At 30.5% G+C, this 20,764-nt stretch overlaps 1 protein-coding gene across 14 annotated transcripts in view; it reads left to right on the forward strand.

The window, feature by feature from the left end:
- LOC140445556 (bone morphogenetic protein receptor type-2-like) overlaps window positions 1-20,764 on the forward strand; it is an 872,505-nt gene that overhangs the window by 94,070 nt on the left and 757,671 nt on the right. The gene's annotated exons all lie outside the window — the stretch shown is intronic.

A 20,764-nucleotide genomic window follows, 5' to 3' on the forward strand; every position in this document is an offset into this window, starting at 1 on the left:
GTAAAGTGTTCGTTGCTCCTCTGTTTACGTCTACACAAAACGTAGTTTTTTTGAATCAACCATCAACTAGTTGGCTTACCAGTGAGAAACCGTAGATTCGTAAATGACAAATAATGATTTAAAATGCAGGGATTTTCTGATAAAAATGAAGGTAAAAAAACAAAAGAAAGATTTAAGAAGCTGGTTACTTCTATAAAAAAAAGAAAAAGAAGAGTGTACTATTGAAAATCAACCAGTACAAGAAAAAGAAACTGAAAGATGACTTAAGTCTATGGTGTATTTTTGATGAATTGGACATGACTTATCTAAACATACACCTGTATCGAGAAATATAAAAGAAGTCGACATGTATATGTCTGATGATATATTACTCACAAAAAAAATCGAACGGAGATTGGAACTGTCCATTACAGTGGTGGAAAAACCATCGCCATGTGTATACGAACTTAACCACTATATTAATAAAATATTGTAGTATTGTAACAAAATCTGTTCCTTGTGAACACATGTTCAAAATCTGGTTCAATTTTAAATAAAAGAAGAACACGGTTAACAAGAAAGTGAAAAAACTTATGTTTTTAAATGTCAATTTAGACGATTCGCGATTTAATAATGTGTAATATAAATGTAAGTACTATTTGTATATTTAAAATGTCAACGACCCACCTCTAGTTTCTTATATTAGGATCGGGACCAGAGATATGTAAAATATCTCTGATCGGAACTAATCGTTTCACTAATGGGCAATGGGCGTCAATAAGAAATATGGAGGGGAGATCAAGGGTAAATATGATTGTTATCTTTGTCTATTCGCTGAAAATATGATTTTATATCTGTGTTAGATATCCTGTTAAATTTTACCATACCGACCATAAACTTTTACGTACACTGTATATATATATATATATATATATATATATATATATATATATATATATATATATGTGTGTGTGTGTGTGTGTATGTTCTAAAAGATTTTCGTGGTTAGTACAATTAAACCCAGAGCTAACATGGTTATCTATTCCTGTTGTATAAACATTATAGTTGATAAAGTTAAAAAATGTATTTCAAAGTTAATTTAACAACATTTAAAGGGTTTTACCCATATATTTAGTGGCTTCAAACAGTAGCGCACCTAGAATTTGCCTCTGGGGGGGGTTTTGGTTGGTCACCGAAATTTTTTTTATGATGTTACCTCCATTTTGAGTCCTTAACATGTGTGAGTAACAGTGTCGGAATAGGGTCCTGGGGGGGGGTTTAACCCCCAAAACCCCCCCCTGGGTGCGCCAGTGGCTTCAAACATGTACATTCAGATAGTACTGATGATGGAATATTAATTCCATATAAAACGAAAACGTTCTGTGATGTAGCACGATAGGGTTTTTAATATTATACCTTTTATAAAGGAATTTTTAAATCAAATTGTTTGTGATACATAGTATACAGACAGCTACAGGAATTAAATTTCCTTGTGGATTTTAAATATTAAACATTTATCGTTGTATTAGATACGAGTCATTGTATTAAATATTATATTTTGAGACTATTTTTCTTAATTACTAGGGGTTAAATACCTAGCACACAAGTGTACTCTGTTCAACAGTTCATTATATTTCGCCAATTTTCATTGTCAGCATTAGATAAGAGCTACAATCATTCAAAACATGGTACAATTTGATAATTATTTGTTATTTTATATCTTATTTGATTGAAGTTAACGATTGTGTGATTTTTATTAACATCAAGTACAATGATTTATGGATGCAATGTTGATCACAGCTAGGTTCAACATGTAACATTTAGTTTAAAAAGGTTGTATAATTTACTTGCACATTTCAAATGTGTTTTTTTTTTTTCTATTTTGTGTATTTAAGGCCGTTCCTCGCGATTCTGGGCATAGCTAAATTCCAATGTAAAAGTTTATATCAAATAACGCAAAAACTATGGCAGATATTGAGATGATTCTTTTTTTATATGAAAGGTATTAAAAAGTTCTAGTGCACTATTTGGTTGTAAATTAATAAATTGTTTAAACAATATTTTTTTTCAAATATTTTTGGTTAAAATAAACGTAAATTTTTTTTTTTAAATAGGGCACTACAGAATTTGACTCACTTCCCGAATCTGTTTTTATTTTTAACATAAAGTGTAACACAAAGCAGCTATTTGGTATAAACTTTTTAAAAAATCTCAAAGTTCCGCTAAATGTAACTCTCTTTCGGTCAGCACAAGCTGTCCTTGTCGATAGCTTCTGGATTCTCGCCGACGGGTAGGTAAGTAAGGTAAGAGCTATACATCCTCTCGGGTGAGGGTCATAAATAATGTTGGGCTTATTCCGACTTTTGACAAACTAGTGTGTTAATTGTTTTTATAATGGGTAGTTCGCGAAGACGTTTATGTTCCGGACGAAAAAGTCGACGACGATTGAGGAATGTTTATTTAAATAAGCAGTAAGTACCTATAATTTGATTAAATTTTTATATGAATAGAAATATTTTCTGTTCATTTGCGACATTTTTAAATGTTTATAATGTTTTTATAATAATACTATTGTTTCAGTATTTACTTATATAATAATAATTTATTATGTAGAACAGCGTAGAATTTTGGTCAATCAGCCAGTACATTTTTTTGTATTTTAATCAGAATTATTATTTTCTTTTCTTCTTTACATGAGCTCAGAGTAATACCCAAATATTTTGCAGTATTTGAATATGGAATTTGATTATTTATATTTATTGGACAATACCCAAATATTTTACAGTATTTGAATATGGAATTTGATTATTTATATTTATTGGAATATTTATTTTGAACGTTTTTGTTAGTAAAGTTTAGATAATATATGAAGTTTGTTTCGTCACTTGCTTGTCCAGTCATATTAGTCCAGGGTAATAAGAATTTTCTCGTGACACTCAATCCAGGTAGCTGACAACTTTTTTTAGTTATTGTAGACCTATAAGAAGAAAACCTACCTGTTTCCAACCTAAAGTTCGGAGTCGTTTTTTAATGATTAGCAATTTAATGCAAAAAACGCGATTTTTTCGATTTTTTGCACTCCATTAGAAAGCTAAATACTTGACATAAAATTACAAAATTTTATTTTTTAGAATATTGACAAAGCTTCAAAATGCCGATTTCTTAAAGTTGAAAAGTCAATTTGTTGCTTTGCAAACTGCAAAATAAGTGACAATTGATATTTGTTAAAAACTTTTAGTAAATTTAAACTTTAAACTTTAGAGTTCCACCCAAAGTTGGGTATTGGGGTACTTAACAAACCCTCAAAATTTGGGACCGATATATTAATTAGTTTAAAAGTTATTGTATTTGTTTATCCCAGAGACCTTTTGTTTACAATAACATAAGACAGAGAATAATAAAGATAGGGTAATGCTGTGGGTGAAAAATGAAAGCAAAAGACTTATACTATCAACATGTATATAGTCAAAAATCCTGACCAAATTTTTGAAACTTTAAAAACATTGTCCTTAGAAAAAATCATTTTTTACATTCGAAAAGCTAGTATTTTCACCCGAATTTTCAAATAAAAAAATTTGACCTAGGTTAATTTGGGCCAAAGTTAGCCATGTTTTTTGTTAGTTCACAGCTAATTTGATTATAATAATTAAGGAACCTCATTGACGCCATGTTAAAGAATGGGATATGTATTTTTTGTTAAAAAATGGGATATGTATTTTTAAAAATGTAGTTCAAATGGTGACTAGGAAGAACCTACAAATCCATGGAGTTTAAATATCGAACAAACGATTTCAAACTAATAAAATTTTCTATATCTCCGGATCTGCTCAATGGATTTTGATCATTCTTTTTTTAATTTGTATGTAATTTCTACGTACATTACAAATATGTAATTTGTTTATATATTAATTAATTAATAGTCTAGTTTGTTTAAACAATTCGTGAAAAAATAATTTTCTTCCAAAAATCTATTTTTTTAATACTAGTATCATTAATAATCATAGAAAAAATCGCGTTTTTGCATTAAATTGTTAATAATTAAAAAAAACGGCTCCAAATTCAAGGCAGGAAACAAGTAGGTTTTCGGTCTATAGGTCTATAATAACTAAAAAAAGTTGTCAGCGACCTGGATTATTGAGTGTCACGAACATGGTCTATTTTTTGCTTATTTCCCTGGAGTATATATTTGCTTAACATCTGTGTAATTTCTCTGTCGCTTTTTCGCTGGTTTTGCATATTGCTATGATAGCAGTATCATCGGTAAATGTTGCAATTGTATTATTTTCTAAGACAATATAATACGTATACAAAAGGTAAATACACTTCTTTGTGGCAGCCCTGCTGTAATTTCTTTCAGTTACGTGTATGTATTTTCCTGTTTAATTCTGAAATATCTTTTCAATATGCAGGATTCAATTATTTGAGAGTATTGTTTTGGCAAATATAGTCTTAGTTTATAGTTATGGCGTCTTTGCCATACTTTATCATATACCTGAGTCACATCCTAAATTGTCCATCATATTATCCTTCATGATCCATATAGTAATACAGTATATTTATATATAACAAATTAAATCCTTAGTTGCAAATTTTTGAAATAATTACTCAGTATACATCTAAGTTTCATAAATGGTCCTCATAAATCTCATAAATCTAAACCTTTGTAATCTGTTCTTTGTTGACAATTAGTTGCATAGGGCCGACGTCTTGTTTACTAACCACAAGTAAATTATCTTATTCCTTTCATTTGACAATAATAATTGTCTGTTAGATTAGTATTATAATAAGTAAATTAGTCTATTATTGAATGATAATAAACAGCACATCAAACTTATTCTGCTACTATTTCTTTGTCATGTTATATTTTATTAGATTTTGGTGTAATAAACCACAACCTATCAAATTCAATATCAAAAATCAAAATTGGAAATGATAGCGTGACTAAATTATTCCTTCCTTCAAGAAATTTTCAATCACCTCGAAATTTCTATATACTCGTATTTTTTAATTGTAATGGTAATTTATATATGGAAATACCAAGCTGGAATTTCCATGTATCCCTAACAATATCTTTCTACTCTCTATAAAGATTTAAGCGGAATTTTGTCGTGGAAATACCAAATTATATTGTCGAAATAAAATAGAGTAATCAAATTTCTACATTTCTGAGAAAGGCTGCTCCATTTCCTGCTATTCTCTTTGCTACTTCTATTGTTGACAAACAAATGTTTTGTTCCATTTGCATTTGTTGAAATGAAAAACTCCAGAAAGTAATAGAATTATAATTTTTTAGGAAAGTCAATCTTGATTATTTGGATGAAATTTCGAACACGGCACTTGAAAGTGAAGTTCATACTTCAACGAGTGCATAAGTGAACCATATTCTCATTATTTAGTAAATAATTTGGAATATAGGGGAGTAAATGTAAATCGAAAACTTGAATTGTTTCGGAAAAATTCAAACAAGCTTATATTTTTCTAAAACTTTTTTTGTTAAGTTTATAAATATGTTAAAAGAAAAAGTTCGACTCACAGATTTCGCCGCTAATTGTTTATTAATTGTTTAAACAATAATAATCATTTAGTATAAATAATTTTAAAAATATTGGTGAATTCATCATTTTCATTTGATAAAAACGTTTCTATTTTATTTTTGATTATGCTGAATTCTATCGCTAAATTTCCCACCTCTACTAGTTTCATCTCGTTTAATTTTACAGTCTTATGTTTTCCTTCTTTTGCGTTATTCTGCCAGTTATTAGACGCTCATCACTGTAAAACGTTTTTTGTGTAAAATTATTTTTCAACGGTCAAGTCAGTTTTTTTCTAAAATTTATATTTTCGTAGGTATTTCAAAAAACAACTAATTTCTCAGTTAATTTGTTTAATAAAAATGAAGCACCCACTTTTGGAAAAGAACTTTTTGATATGTTGTTTATTAAAAATTTCTTAATGAAATTACAAAAAGTTCTATCTTGTTTAAATTTTTCCATAAGCAAAAAACCATTGACTCTCTTAATAACAAAATTGCTTTTTTGTAGGCATGGCCAAGTGGATTCTGGAATTCAAACGAAAGGCGTTTCTAAAGAGTTTCAGATTATTGAAAAATCAGGGCAAATGGAAACTTTGTAAGTAAAATATATTTTAGGCAGAGTTGGAGCATAAACATTTTATTTTTAGGTCATCTTCTAAAATTTGTGGAAGAAGAATTATAGACGTCTGTATATTTCCAAAGCTCTGCTAAGTTTTCCACACTGTAGACTATTTTCTTGTAATGGTAGCACAGTAGAGCTGTTAAAAGAAACTAGAAAGGGATTGGAATCAACTTCTTTATTTCATTGTAATATCTGCAAATCGACTGTGGAAGTTTCAACGGATGATCCACATTCGCAACAGACTCCAATCAATACTGCTGCTGTAACTGGAGTGATATCGGTTGGGCTGGGATATTCCAATTTAAAAGAATGGTGTTCGGCCCTTAATATGCCAGTGATGGCAGAGAGCATCTACAAAAAAAAAACAGAAGAGGAGCTCATGGACAGTTTCTATAATACAGCCATGGAGTTGATGTTAGCTGCTGGAAAAGAGGAAGAAAGTCTGGCACGAGAATGGGATGAAGTTGATCCAGAAGACAACAAAGCTGTTATTAGTGTAATAGCTGATGGTGCATGGGCAAGAAGATCAAATAAATCTGTATTTTCGGCCAATTCGGGTGTGGCTTGTATTATCGGAAAAAGAACTGGTAAGCTATTGTACTTAGGCGTTAAAAATAAGTATTGTTGTGTGTGTGCGTCAAAAAATCCTATTACTCTACACGTATGTTACAAAAATTATAACGGTACTTCGACTGCGATGGAAAGTGCAATTGTTGTAGAAGGTTTTAAACAGAGCATACAAATTCACAACTTAAAATATAAATATTTTATTGCTGATGGCGACAGCAGTACATACAAAAAAAATATGTGAAGCCAAGCCGTACGGCAATAACTTTTTTATTGAGAAAATCGAGTGCAAAAACCATTTGTTACGCAATTTTGTCAATCGATTAAGAGAACAGTCTTCAAAAAAAAAACACAGTTCTGCGGAAAAGCTATTCATTTACTATTAAGATCTGTACTAAAAAGTAATATACAACGCCTACGCACGGCAATTGACTCTGCTGTCAAATATCACCGAGAAAACAATTCCAGTGTCAATCTAAAAATACTTGGTTTACAACAAGATATTGAAAACACTGCGTATCACGTGTTCGGCGATCACAAAAATTGTGCCGCTTATTTTTGTAAAAAACAAAATTTGGACCAGGAAATTAATTACATTCCTGAAATACATGAGTGTGGTTTGTTGTCCGAAATTATATCATTCAGCAATAGGCTCAAATATCATGCAACAAGTTTGATAAAAAGCGCCACCAATAATAACGCCGAAACCTGCAGCAGTCTCAAATAATTCACAGGGAAATTATTTAAATAATATATTGCAAAATGTAAGCAAAAGTCCAACTGGTTATTACCAAAATTTATTTGCTCAAAAAAAATTTAAAAATGGGTCCAACAAACAAAAAGACAAAAAAAAATATATCAAAAAACAAAGTAATAATCAACCTGATAAAGACTATGGCCTAAATGCAGAAGAGTTAGTTCAGTTGTTAGAAAAAACTGGAATTTTTAAAAAAATTACAAAAAAATATCTCAGAAAGAACAGAGATTTTTAATAATACAACGAGTCAAAATAACAGTGCTGCATGGTTTATTGAACGTCAACAACGATTAACGTCCAGCAATTTCGGAAAAATATGTAAATTGCGAGACAAAACAGACAGAACTAAAACAGTGGAAGCAATATTGAATCCAACGTTTTGTGGAAATAGATTTACGGAATACGGAATTGCGAACGAACCTAAAGCATAAAAAATGTTAGAAACAATTTTGAATATATTGAACTATCGGGCCTTTTCATACATGATGAATATCCCTTTCTTGCAGTTAGTCCTGATGGTTTAATAGGTGACTCAGGCGTCTTCTTCTTCTTCGTCTAGCCATTCACGTCCACATCTGAACATAAGCCTCTTCAAGTCTTCCTTTCCATTGTTTTTTATTGTACGCTACTTGTAGCCAATTTTTCCCGGCAGTCCTTTTCAGATCATCTGTCCATCTCATAGGAGGTCTGCCTCTAGGTCTTTTGTGTTGGTATGGTCTCCAGGTTAAAATTGATCTGTGCCATTTGTTTAGATCGCTCCTAGCTACATGTCCAGCGTATTCCCATTTCAACTTTAATGATTTTTGCACCACATCGGTGACTTTGGTTTTCTGTCTTATCCATGTGTTTGTTTTCTTGCCCTTAAGTGATATACCTAGCATTGCTCTTTCCATCGCGTGTTGAGTGACTAAGTATATTCATATTCTTTTTTGTCATTGTCCATGTTTGTGCCGCATAAGTTAATATCGGAATAATGCATGCATCAAAAACTTTAGATCTAAGATGTAATTGAATTTGTTGATTTCTGAGTATATAGTTCAGTTTACCGAATGCTGCCCAAGCTAACTTTCTTCTTCTTTTTATTTCTTCAGTTTGAATTTCCCTATTTAGTATTATTTTTTGTCCTAAGTATATATATTCTTCAACTTTTTCTATAACTTTATCGTTTATTATTGTCGCGGTGTCTTCGGAGTGCATGACTTTTGTTTTGTTTAAATTCATTTTCAGTCCTATTTTAGAAGATTCGGTATGTAGTTCTAAAAGCATGCAGGCGTAGTCGAAATCAAATGCCCATATAAAGCAAGAGAACTTACGCCTGAAGAAGCTATTGAACTAAAAAAAATTCAATTTTGCCAACTAATTGATGGTCAATTGCATTTGAAACGAACTGATTCCTATTACTATCAAGTGCAAGGACAGTTATTTATATCTAATAGAGAATACTGTTACTTTGCAATATGGACCCCAAAAGGTATTTTATTGGAAAAGATCTATAAAGATGTAAAACTGCGTGGGAAAATGTGCTACCCAAATTGCAAGATTTTTATTATAATTTTTATCTGAAACAACTTCTAAAGAAGCATTACACGTAATTATATTAGGTGAATTTGATAGTAATAAGCGTGATTTCTCTTTAAAATATATCTATTATCTTTCACTTTCATATACTTTAGTATTTTCTTCTCTATTGCATCTTTAGGCCATAAATCTCTGCTGAAATTGGACATTTAATTTGGACAATAATATTACCTGAGTCGATCAGGTGTTGCAGCTAAAAACGATATTCCTGATGGACAAATATCTAAAGCAAGCGCATCTCGCTTAATTCTTGTACTGCAATTAATTGTTTTTCCATTCCATAGGTTGTCAATTTATTTCCTTTATAAGCATTTGAAGTAATGTCTTTGGCAACCTTTTTTTTTTCGTCGATTGTTACCTTTAATTACAAATCCGGCCAAAATTCGAAGCTGTCAGACGTTTCCTTCTTTCTGAATACAATTCACTTGAATTGCGTTGAGATATTGTATTATTGAATAATTTAATGCATTCCTCATTATTCTTATGAAGTTCCGATACAAATTTTTCTTTAATTTTCTCCAATTTGTCATGATCAATTTCTAACGTTTTTTGTACTTGTGGCCCGTAATCTTCATGTGGAGCATGGTTTTTTGCTATATATATATATATATATATATATATATATATATATATATATATATATATATATATATATATATATATATACATCATACTATCATTTTCGCATCGATACATTATGCTTTTACCATCAATTTAGCATCGTCTTGCAAAGTAGCATCTGTATATCGACGCTACTTTACAAGACCTTAATAACTTTTTTCCTGTACTTGTTACAAGAATTTTAACCATCTCATTGATTCGAGTGTTGACATTTTAAAATATCCGCTTTCTCTTTTTATCCCTTACTGAGTTATACAAGTTTATTCCAGAAAATGTTTGAGTCTAAAATGATGGTACAGTGAAAATATTATATATATTTAGTTCAGGGTTTTACCGTTTACTCGCTGCCATTATATACATGAAAATGTATATCCCACTTTCATTATCAATCATTTTAGCATCAGAAATTTGGCATCGCTGTTGAATATAATATTACTCACAATGAAATAGTAAATTTAAGAATACATATATATATATATATATATATATATATATATATATATATTTGTTTTTAGTACAATCCTGAGCCTTCGATAGTAAAACTTAAGCACAAACCTGAACCCCGTTTACGATCCTGAACCTGTATATTGGTTCAGGATTGGTTTCCTTATATAACTGACATATGATTTAAAATTTACAAATTAAATCATTTTTTTTTAATTAGTGGTGCCATCAGCGGACACAACTGCCTAACTTTCAATTCAATATGTCATTCGGAATCCAAGAGAAACCTGTTTGTATTGTGGTTCAGGATTGCATTTTTTAGTTCAGCCATTTGCCACTTTGGCGCTGGAAACAATTTCTTGAATATACATGATTTTTATATACATCATTACAATTAGTACTATCCTGATCCATACTATGTGGCAACATTGCTTTGTCATTATTTTGTTTAGAGAATTGGGGAATTCTATTTTTAGTCAAGGCCAAAGAGATTTATTTTCAATAGATGGTATAAGATATTATTATTTGATTGTAACAGTCGTTTGTTTTGGTTCAGGAAGGTGTGTTTAAAAATGAATAATAATAAAGGACGTTGTAAACTGATGGTTGATATGTATTTAGGGAAAGGTTAATTATACCAAAGGTATTAAACTAAATTGTCATTTTGAGCACTTTGGCTTAAAAATCTAGATGAATTGTGCTTATTTATATAAGTTAATATTAACAGAGGTACAGGGTGTCCAAGTAAAATAGTTATTCTTGATTTTAATTCATATTTACAAAAAGACTGTGTCAAGAGTTTATTAAAAATTATTATAGGCGATTTTCTTATCGAAAGAAGCTGATTTGCAATTTGGGATGATCATATTATCCGGTTTTTAGGATTTGTTCTAAATAATGTTTAAAAAAAAGTAAGTTTTTATTTTTTTAACCAAAAACGTAATTAATAGAGGGGAATTCTGTGATACATCATTTTAGACGGCTTATGAAATGTTTTTAGTAGTCTGTGATATCTCAAAATATTGAGTTCCTGTTTAAATTCATTTTATATAGGGCATCCCAAGTAAGAGAAATCCTTCTTTTTGCTAACTGTTATGCAAGATGTTTTAAAAGTACTTCGATAAACCTCTAGGGGAATTATCTTAGAAAGAAAAGTATATCTAACTAATGGACATTGATGTCTTTCTGTTTATATTTTTAAATTAGTATTTTAACACTGTCAGTATCTCAGACGAATTTGACTAAATTAGCACTATTACATGTTATTTAGGTTAATAAGTTTAAAACCTTTGTCTCTATTAGTTAACAATAGCGCAAAGGGGAACTGTTTATGAGGAGAACTTTCAACTATCAATCATACCCCTGAAATTTTTCAAAATAGTTTTGAAACATCCTGTGCAAAATGAACCAGAAAAGCAAAGAATGAGAAAGGATTTAAAGATTAAATGTATAATTTTTAGACAAAAACGTAGAAAAAATACACTTTGATTATTGCTCGAAAAATTCGGAGAGTAGCTTATATCCAATTTCTCAGATACACGTAAATAAAGATTCAAAAGTTTAAAGTTCAAAAGAGAAAAATGGAAAGGGGAAAGACGAAAAAGAGCAACGTTTAACGAAAGTAAATTGGCCAAGTTTAAATAATATTTTATATACTTACCTAATAATAATGGGTCTGAAATGCTTTTTTCTAATCTATTAAGCTCGAAGAATAAAATATATTTTTTAAAATAAATTTCCTGTATTTACAGATACCCTTTTGTATCAAAATGTTACACTTCTTCGACATTCAAAACATTAATCATGTGCTAAATTACCAATATTAAAATATCTCGAAAATAGTTAATATTTGGAAGTTCAATGAAATATAACTATCTTATTCAAAAATGAATGGGTGTCAAAATAGGTTAGTTGTAAATTATTGAGTGACAAAAAATTTTAAGCTGATTTCTTCTATTTAATATGATGAAAGTGGGGATATCTCGAGAACATACAAATCTAATAACATAGGGACCCAGATCAAGCAATAAATATGGATTTTTTATCCGACGAATGTGATTCCTATGCGGAAAATAATAATGCTGTGTTTCTACAGAAAAAAAAATTAATAACTCGTCTAACACATCCAAAAGCGAATTTATAGAGGATGACGACGATTCCATAAATATCCTAATTATATGCCATCAGAAGACGGCCGAGCTAAAAAAATGGGTAGCTATTTTTTTGTTTAATTGTTCTTAAATTTGGTTAAACTTTGACTCTTTCTTGCAGTTCTCAAATTTAAAAATGCCACAAAAAAGAGCCATCCACAAATCTGTAACAGCAAACAGTGTGAGAACGATTCGTTAATACTTGAAGAAGTGATTGATAGAGAGGAGCACGGGAATGTTTTCCATTTTGCTAGACATATTTCTAAATCGCACTTAGAAGAAATTGACGTAGTTAACATATTATGTCATAAGGTTAATTTAAAAGAGAGATGATTGGCTTTATGAAACTTAAGGAAAAAGATAAGAAAAAATTTTTATTGAAGCATACCAAAATTTGTCCGTCTAATTATGATGAGAAAAATAATAGAAGACAAACGTCCCAAAGCGACGGACAAACTACTTTGCTTCTACACCATTTTCTTAAACATAATGATTTATTAAAATCAAAAATTTTCTTCAGAATGCGTGCAGACGACATAAAAGGCCGTCAGAGTAAAGGCAAAATTGATTTGGTAAGACAAAATATGCGAAGACTCGCAAAACTCTTAGACTACAAGACTACAGAATCCTGATATTAAGAAACTTATAGATATTCTTCGCCCAAAGCATGTTCAACTAATAATTTCTGGAGTTAATAAAATAAAAAAATATAAACCAGAAACAAATAATTATGAGTCACCAACGTTGGCCATAAATTTTGGGACACTTATGAGAAAATGTTGCGACTTAGCATATATTATTCTTGTTCAGATAGAAAACCCAAGCGATGAGAGAAAAGAACTTAAAATATTAAAAAGTCTTTTAAAATCCCAATGGTGTAATGAAGTTTCTGCTCAACATGTACCAATTTAAATCAAAATAAATGGAACAAGGAAGAACTTTTGCTGCTTATTAACGACCTCAAGAAACTTAATATTTTTTTTTGCAAACATCTGCAGAAGAATTATTTCACAAATTGAAATCAGGTGAATATGCCAAAAAATGTCAGTTGGAGAGACCTGCGAGTATAACAGCAACAAAACTTCGAAAGCATTTGGCCACCATTATTCAATTTCTCCAATTTTCCAATAATGATATGGAACAATTAAGCAAATTCATTACAAATGACACACATTACAAATGCATTGCAATTATTATCGTTTGTCAAAGTATATCAAACGGCTAAAATTTCTAAACTTTTTTTCTAAACTGAAAAATACAAAGTTAAAACAGATGAAACTAACATTAACTTAGCTCCTCTCTCTGATGCGGAAGAGGAAGAAATGGAAAATATCTTGGATACTCATGATAATCTAAACGTCGATTGCGAGATTCCATCTACTTCAGCTAACTGAGATAATAACAAAGAACCTCAAAAAAAGATTGGAAATTTAAAAAAGAAAATATTTATTGATAGAAGAAGATCATGGACAAAACAATAAAAAAGAATTATCGCAAAATACTTTTCCGACATTAAAAAAAGAAAGCCTTTCATTAAGGTAAAAGTGCAACACCTTATTAAAGAATATCCCGAGGTAATTAAAGAAAGAAAATGGACATGCATCAAAGCTGTAGTTTATAATATATATACAGGAAAACTTAAACATTAAACACCCATTTTCTAATATTTTTTAGTTGGTTTTTAATTTTTTTTTGACTGTTTTGAAAGACTTTCTTGTTTTAGTTTTGATCTGATCTCTATCACATTATTCTTATGTTTGTAGGCAAGTTAAATTCCTATTACCTAAGCTATAATAAATAGTAGAGTCAAATTAATGTACCAATGTAGCTACTTTTGATAATAAATTAATGCAATACTTTCCTGATTTATTTTTTTTTTAATATATATCGCCGTTAACCAAAGCTCATATTTTTGACATTTATGAACTGGAACGTATGGTTTATTTATGGTAGTGATATGACGCCTTCGCTGTTAAAATAATCGGTAGACAGGACTTATTGTTTACATATTTTAGGATTTCGGATATGTACAATTAAGGGAAAGTAAAAATATACTGTTTCTGACTCTCAAGCAAACACATACGAAAATTTTCCTAAGAAATCCCATTTTACTTAAAACTGGCAACATCTCTTAGGCTCAGGTTTGTGCATATACAAGTATGTTTAGGTTCAGAATTGACTGAAATAACAAGGGGATCAGGATTATGTCATTAATAAGTAAAATCCCCATTTATATATCTTTTAAAATATTAAAAATTTCTTTTGTATATATACATTTTTGAAATCGTTGCTAGAATTAATGAAGATAAGCGTGCCATAGGCAGCTCTAAATACTCTAGATATAGGAGGTTCAGGATTGTATGGTTTTTCAGATGGTTCAGGTATGGTATAAAGATGTATATATATATATATATATATATATATATATATATATATATATATATATATATATATATATATATATATATATATATATTCTTTTCATCCACAAATCATTCTGGCATCATGGTTGGTTAAAAGTAACGGGATATGATATATTGCAACTACCTATGGTATCTTCGCTCCAATTGGTCCAGTCGCGACGTACAGCCCCTCAAATGATAGGATTTAACCAATAAAATACAATAAGACAGAAAAATCAAATATAGCAGCATGTCAAAAAGGCCTTAATTATATATCTTCGTTTCTATAAGCCCAATCGTGACGTACAGTATCTCAAATGACAGGACTTAACGAATTGAAAACAATGAAATAAAAAAATTAAATACAGCAACATGTCAAAAGGGCCGTAGTCACGTATCTTCGGTCCTATTAGTCCAATCGTGACGTATAGTACCTCTAATGATAGGATTTAACATAGAGAATACAATGGGATACAAAAATCAAATACAGAACAATGTCAAAAGGGCCTTAGTTGTGTATCTTTAGTTCTATTAGTCCAATCATGACGTACAGTACCTCAAATGAAAGGATTTGACAAGTAAAATACAATGAGGTATAAAAATTAAATAAAGTAGCATGTCAAAATGGCCTTAGTTATGTATCTTCGGTCCTATTAGTCCAATCGTGACGTACGATACCTCAAATGATAGAATTTAACTAATAGAATACAATGAGATAGAAATCAAATACAGCAAAATATTAAAAGGGCCTTAGTTACGTATCTTCGTTTTTATTAGCCCAATCGTGACGTACAGTACCTCAAATGATAGGATTTAACCAATCGAATACAATAAGATAGAAAAATAAAATACATCAGCTTATCAAAAGGGCCTTAGTTATGTATCTGCGGTCCTGTTAGTCCAATCGTGACGTACAGTACCTCAAATGGTAACATTTAACCAATAGAATACTACGACGTAGAAATCAAATACATCAACACGTCAAAAGGACCTTAGGTATATATCTTTGCTCCTATATATGTTATGTCAAAAGAGCCTTAGTTGCGTATCTCGGGTCCTATAGGTCTAATCAGGATATATGGAGCCTAAAATGATAGGATTTAACGAAGATAATACGATAGTGGAGAGAAATTCAACATGGCTGCATCTAATAACACCTTAAACTGGCAGCAATAAAATGAATTTACGCACAGAGGTATGTGGCATATTACGTGACAGGATTTAGCGAATACCATACGATTACGTCATACATCTCTTTGCATACGTCCACTTTTAGTTAACTACTTAGTATGTATTCAGTACTTAGCTTTACGGTGTTGAGGCATGGACTCTTAAACAGAAGAATGTTACAAATCTTGAAAGCTTTGAGATGTGGTGCTACTGCCGTATACTAAAAATAAGTTGAGTGGATAAAATTACAAATGAAGGGGTAATACGTAGAATACATAACGATCCAGAAGTTATACTGAATATAAAAAAGAGAAAACTTAAACACTTTGGCCACCTGATGAGTTAGTGATGAGTGAATTATTCAAAACAGCAGTAAATAAAATTAGAATCGCCCTAATGATATCCAATCTCCGATAGGAGAGGCACTCAAAGAAGAAAATATGAAAGACTCGAAAAATCTCCAACGTTCACTGTTAAACATATTCCTCCCGTTCACTGTTAAACATATTCCTCCCGTTCACTGTACACATTTACTGCTCCTTGACGCTGTGACGAGAATGAGATAGGATTTAATAAATAAAATGACAGAAAACTAAACAAGACAGTGTGTCAAACGTGGAATGCGTCGTAGAACGTGAAATAGCGTCAAATTATATGATGGCCATAGACGTTTCTTTAATACCCAGCAAACGACTCACTTTGTAAAGTTACATAGGCGGGATCTGTGCGAGAAAAAGTCGATCATTCGTTTTATAATCCAAAGGGGACCATAAAATATTCAACGTTAAAATGTGACATAATGTAACGTTATGACAAATCTTTTTTCTCCCGCACGGGTGCATGCCTGTGTACCTATGCAAGGGGAGTCGTGCATAACCTTTAAGTTGATCGTAATACATAACTGCAACAACAAGTATGTTGACGGTTTGGGTTAGTATATACAGTGCATTCCGTACGTTTTTTAAACATGATTAGGAAATTGTTGACTGGAGGTTATTAAAGAAGTGCTTAAAATTTTTGCGGGTCACCCCCTTTTCTGTAAATGGAATGAATATTGTTATCCGTTTAATTTTTTCCCCAGTTGAATAATTCCTGCTGGTATTTGGTCTAAGCTTACTTCTTTTCCCCATTTAAGCTGTTTCATAGCTAATTCTACTTCCTCTTTATAGTACCCTGTTCACCTGGCAATTTCGGACTATTTCATCTCTTATAACATAAAACAGTTGTTTCAGATATCTTTATCGCGTTTCCTTTTTTTATGGATGAATATGCTGCCATTTTCATCTTTTACTATTTCATATGGAGCTACACGATTAACAATTCCAAATCAAGAAAACACAAGTAACACTCCGAATTATATTATACAACTAATAGTCGAAAAATGAAGAGCAAGAGTTAGATGACCAAGAAGCCGAAATCTTAATGACGAACACAAATATAATCGACTAATCAGATAATTAAGATCAGCGCTACATGATGCACGCAATGCCACATTTGAACACTACATTAGTACATTGTCTAAAGAAGATCATTCAGTATGGATACCAACAAAAACACTTAAAGAGACCTGAACAACACAACCCACAAATTAAGAAAGATGACGTTAGTTGAGGAAGATCAGACCAGGAAAAAATGTCAACATTTTCAGAATACCAGATAATAATAATCAAGCAATAGAACACTGAAAACTTTTGTTTTTAACTGTACGCCCGTCGTGAATGACATACCATTTTTTAAATAACACTTAATATTGCACTTTTTTAGTGTATTTATTTCATGTTTCAAGATAATTCTTTTAGGAATATATTTATTTATAACATACGGTCTTATGGTCTTATTGCGGCTTTCAGATTATACGACATAAATGTATCTTGTACCGCACTGCTAATTAAGAATTATGTTTGTAATGCGATAAGAGGTCCGGATATACGAGACACCAGTGACTCATGCCGCACTGATAAAAATCCGACAGGAATCTGCATTTCTATAAAAAAAAAATAGATTAATTTGTTTTGTGTATTAATTTAGTTTAGGTCGAACAAGGGTTGCAGTAAAAGATTTTTCTAAATATAGAGTGTAAACCATATTTCCAATGCTTTATGAAAGAGAACCAGTTTATAATATTCTGGACGACGTAATAACACCTTATTTTAGAATATTGGTCGATGAATTGAAATCATTGTTCAAGAAACGAATTATTCATGTGCAGATGTTTTACTCTAAAAACATGTAAAACTAAAATCTCGATTAAAAAAGTTGCAACCAGTTACTCTCGATGAAATTTAACCCCATTATTGATTTTACGAGTGATAAAATGGGTCGACAAAAGACCAGTTTTAATCCTTGCAACATTTAAACATAATAGTTGTATCTTGGTTTAATCAAATAAAAAGAAAAATTATACACAAGTACTAAAACCACAAATTATTCTCGATTATAACTTGGTGAAAAAGAGTGTTGATTTTAGTGATCAAGTGGCTTCTTACCAAAGCCCAATACGCAAAATTCTGAAGTGGTACCGGAAAGTGGCAATGGAATTAATATTTAATACCGCAGTAGTCAATGCTTAGTTGCTAAATAATAGAAAACGTAAAAAAAGCGACAACCTATCCTTGAGTTCAGACTGGAGTTCGCGAAGGCATTTACAAATAAAGAAATGTTGTAACCCTCATGACCAGTTACACCCAAAAATACCCTCTAAGGCAAAGCGATGTAGATAATACAAAGAGAAGAAAGTGTACAAGATGTTACAAAGTTTTAAGAAGAAGCATGACTAGTAGAAAGGCCGATAGAAAAGTTAAAAAAGTTAAAACATACTCTGAAGAATGTGATGGCAAAACTGAAATATATCTAGTGTGCTTCAATGAAGCACATTAAAAAACAATTTTACTTATACAGGAACTATTATTGAGTAAAAACGTATTGTGCCTCAAGTGGCCTTATAGTATTGGAAGTCGTAAGTTGATAGTTTCCAGTAGAACGTTTTTATTGTTAATTACCTCCGTAAAAGTGAGTTATAGTATTTATAAAGAAATGGATGTAAATAATATGCCTTCGACGTCTAAAAAAGGTAGATGTGAACATAAACGTAGATTGACCACTGCTGAATTACAATCATTGTTAGAAGCATCGGGCGAGGACGATGTAGATTAAATGAATGGTGGAAGTGACTGACAAAATACTTGCACAAAGTCGTTCAGAAAAATCGAGGATTGCGTTTTGGAAAGAGACAACACAAACAGAATTTAAGACTTTTCTCGAGCTTATGTTCCATATGGGGACAATTAAAATGAACCGTCTGCATGACTACTGGAAAAGTATAGGTAACTTCTCTAATAGTGTTGACTTGACTAGACAATTGTTCATAGCCCATATGAAGAAATAACCGAATCCTCACTTGTCAAAGAAACTAAAAAAACGTTAAGTGGTCTAAAAGCTAAAAAGTCCCCTATTCAAACTGGTTTTTAATAAAAAATTTAGTAATATGTTAAAAGTTTTTTTAATATACCCTAAAACTTAAAGCGCAAAGAATCGATTGCAAGTTACAAAATACTTATGAGTCATACGAGTTTGGACAAGTACAGTTGTTTAAATAATAGCTTTCTGTGATAAACAAATTGAATAAATTGTAAAATATTTTTTGATCTGCTTGATATTTAGCACACTTTAATAACTCATCAATTGCCATGATTTCAAGTAGCTATATTATCTGTCGTTAGTCACAAAACAAAGTTATTAACATTTATAAATTACTACAAACATATAATATCTTAGAGTTTATGGTTTTTTGGAATTATCTCAATTATTTATGTATTTAAATTTGGTATTTCTCTACATAGAAAACTTTTTATGGTCTACAACTTTTATTTAAATTATTTTTCTTTAGAATGTATACAAAACGTTTTATAAGCAAAATTGTTTATTTTGCCTTTTAAGATTGTTTAAGAAAACAAAGCAAAATCAACTGTACGTCTTTACGAATTTTTCGTCGGCTACCCCTCATACTATTTAGAATTTAAATTTCTGTAAGATTTTTTAAAACTATTTAGCGAGGTTCCGTAAACTACTTTCTTATGGCATGGTCAAAGTCAAATATTATTTTTTTATGTGATTATGCCACAATTATTGGTCGATATTGAGATGAAAATTACATTTTTAATTAACTAATATTTAACGATACGATTTCCAATATTTAACCTTGTTTATTGTACAAATTATGTAAAAATGTGTATACACATTTTGTACAAAAAAAGTTTTTTGAGAACGATTTCCTGAATTGAAATCAAAATGTTAAACATTAAATAATTAAAAATGTTATTCTCATCCCAATCACAACCAATATTTTTGACCTAATCCCATAAAAATCTAATATTTATCTTAAACTATTCACTGATAGCTTCGATTAAACAGCTTGGAAATTGAAATATGTAAAATATTCCTCTACACAACTCTCTGGGAAAAAATATCTAAATTGAATAAATATAACAACTGAACGTTGATATTATAAAAAAACTAGTTGATTGACCCCAGCCGGTCGGCAGGTAGTTTCAATGTCTTCATTTGAACTTGACCCAAACTGATCGATATTTTTATGTTTTCAAATATTATTTAAGTATTAACACTGGCAACATCTATTGGCTTTAAAATGATACCAAATACAGTAATTTTACCTCCCAATGTTAAAATGATGGTTTGATGTAAAAAATTTAATTTTAAAAAAAATCGGATTATTGAAAAACCGACAACGGTACCAAGCCTACAAAGGTGCACTAAACGAACATACACGACTTATAAATAGAAAATGATAGCATTTCTTGGTGATGCTAAATGACTGCAACGTGAAAAGAGCTTAAAACGATAGTGGGATGTATATATATATATATATATATATATATATATATATATATATATATATATATATATATATATATATATATATAG

Source organism: Diabrotica undecimpunctata, chromosome 7, assembly GCF_040954645.1.
Source record: "Diabrotica undecimpunctata isolate CICGRU chromosome 7, icDiaUnde3, whole genome shotgun sequence".
NCBI classification, from domain to species: domain Eukaryota; kingdom Metazoa; phylum Arthropoda; class Insecta; order Coleoptera; family Chrysomelidae; genus Diabrotica; species Diabrotica undecimpunctata.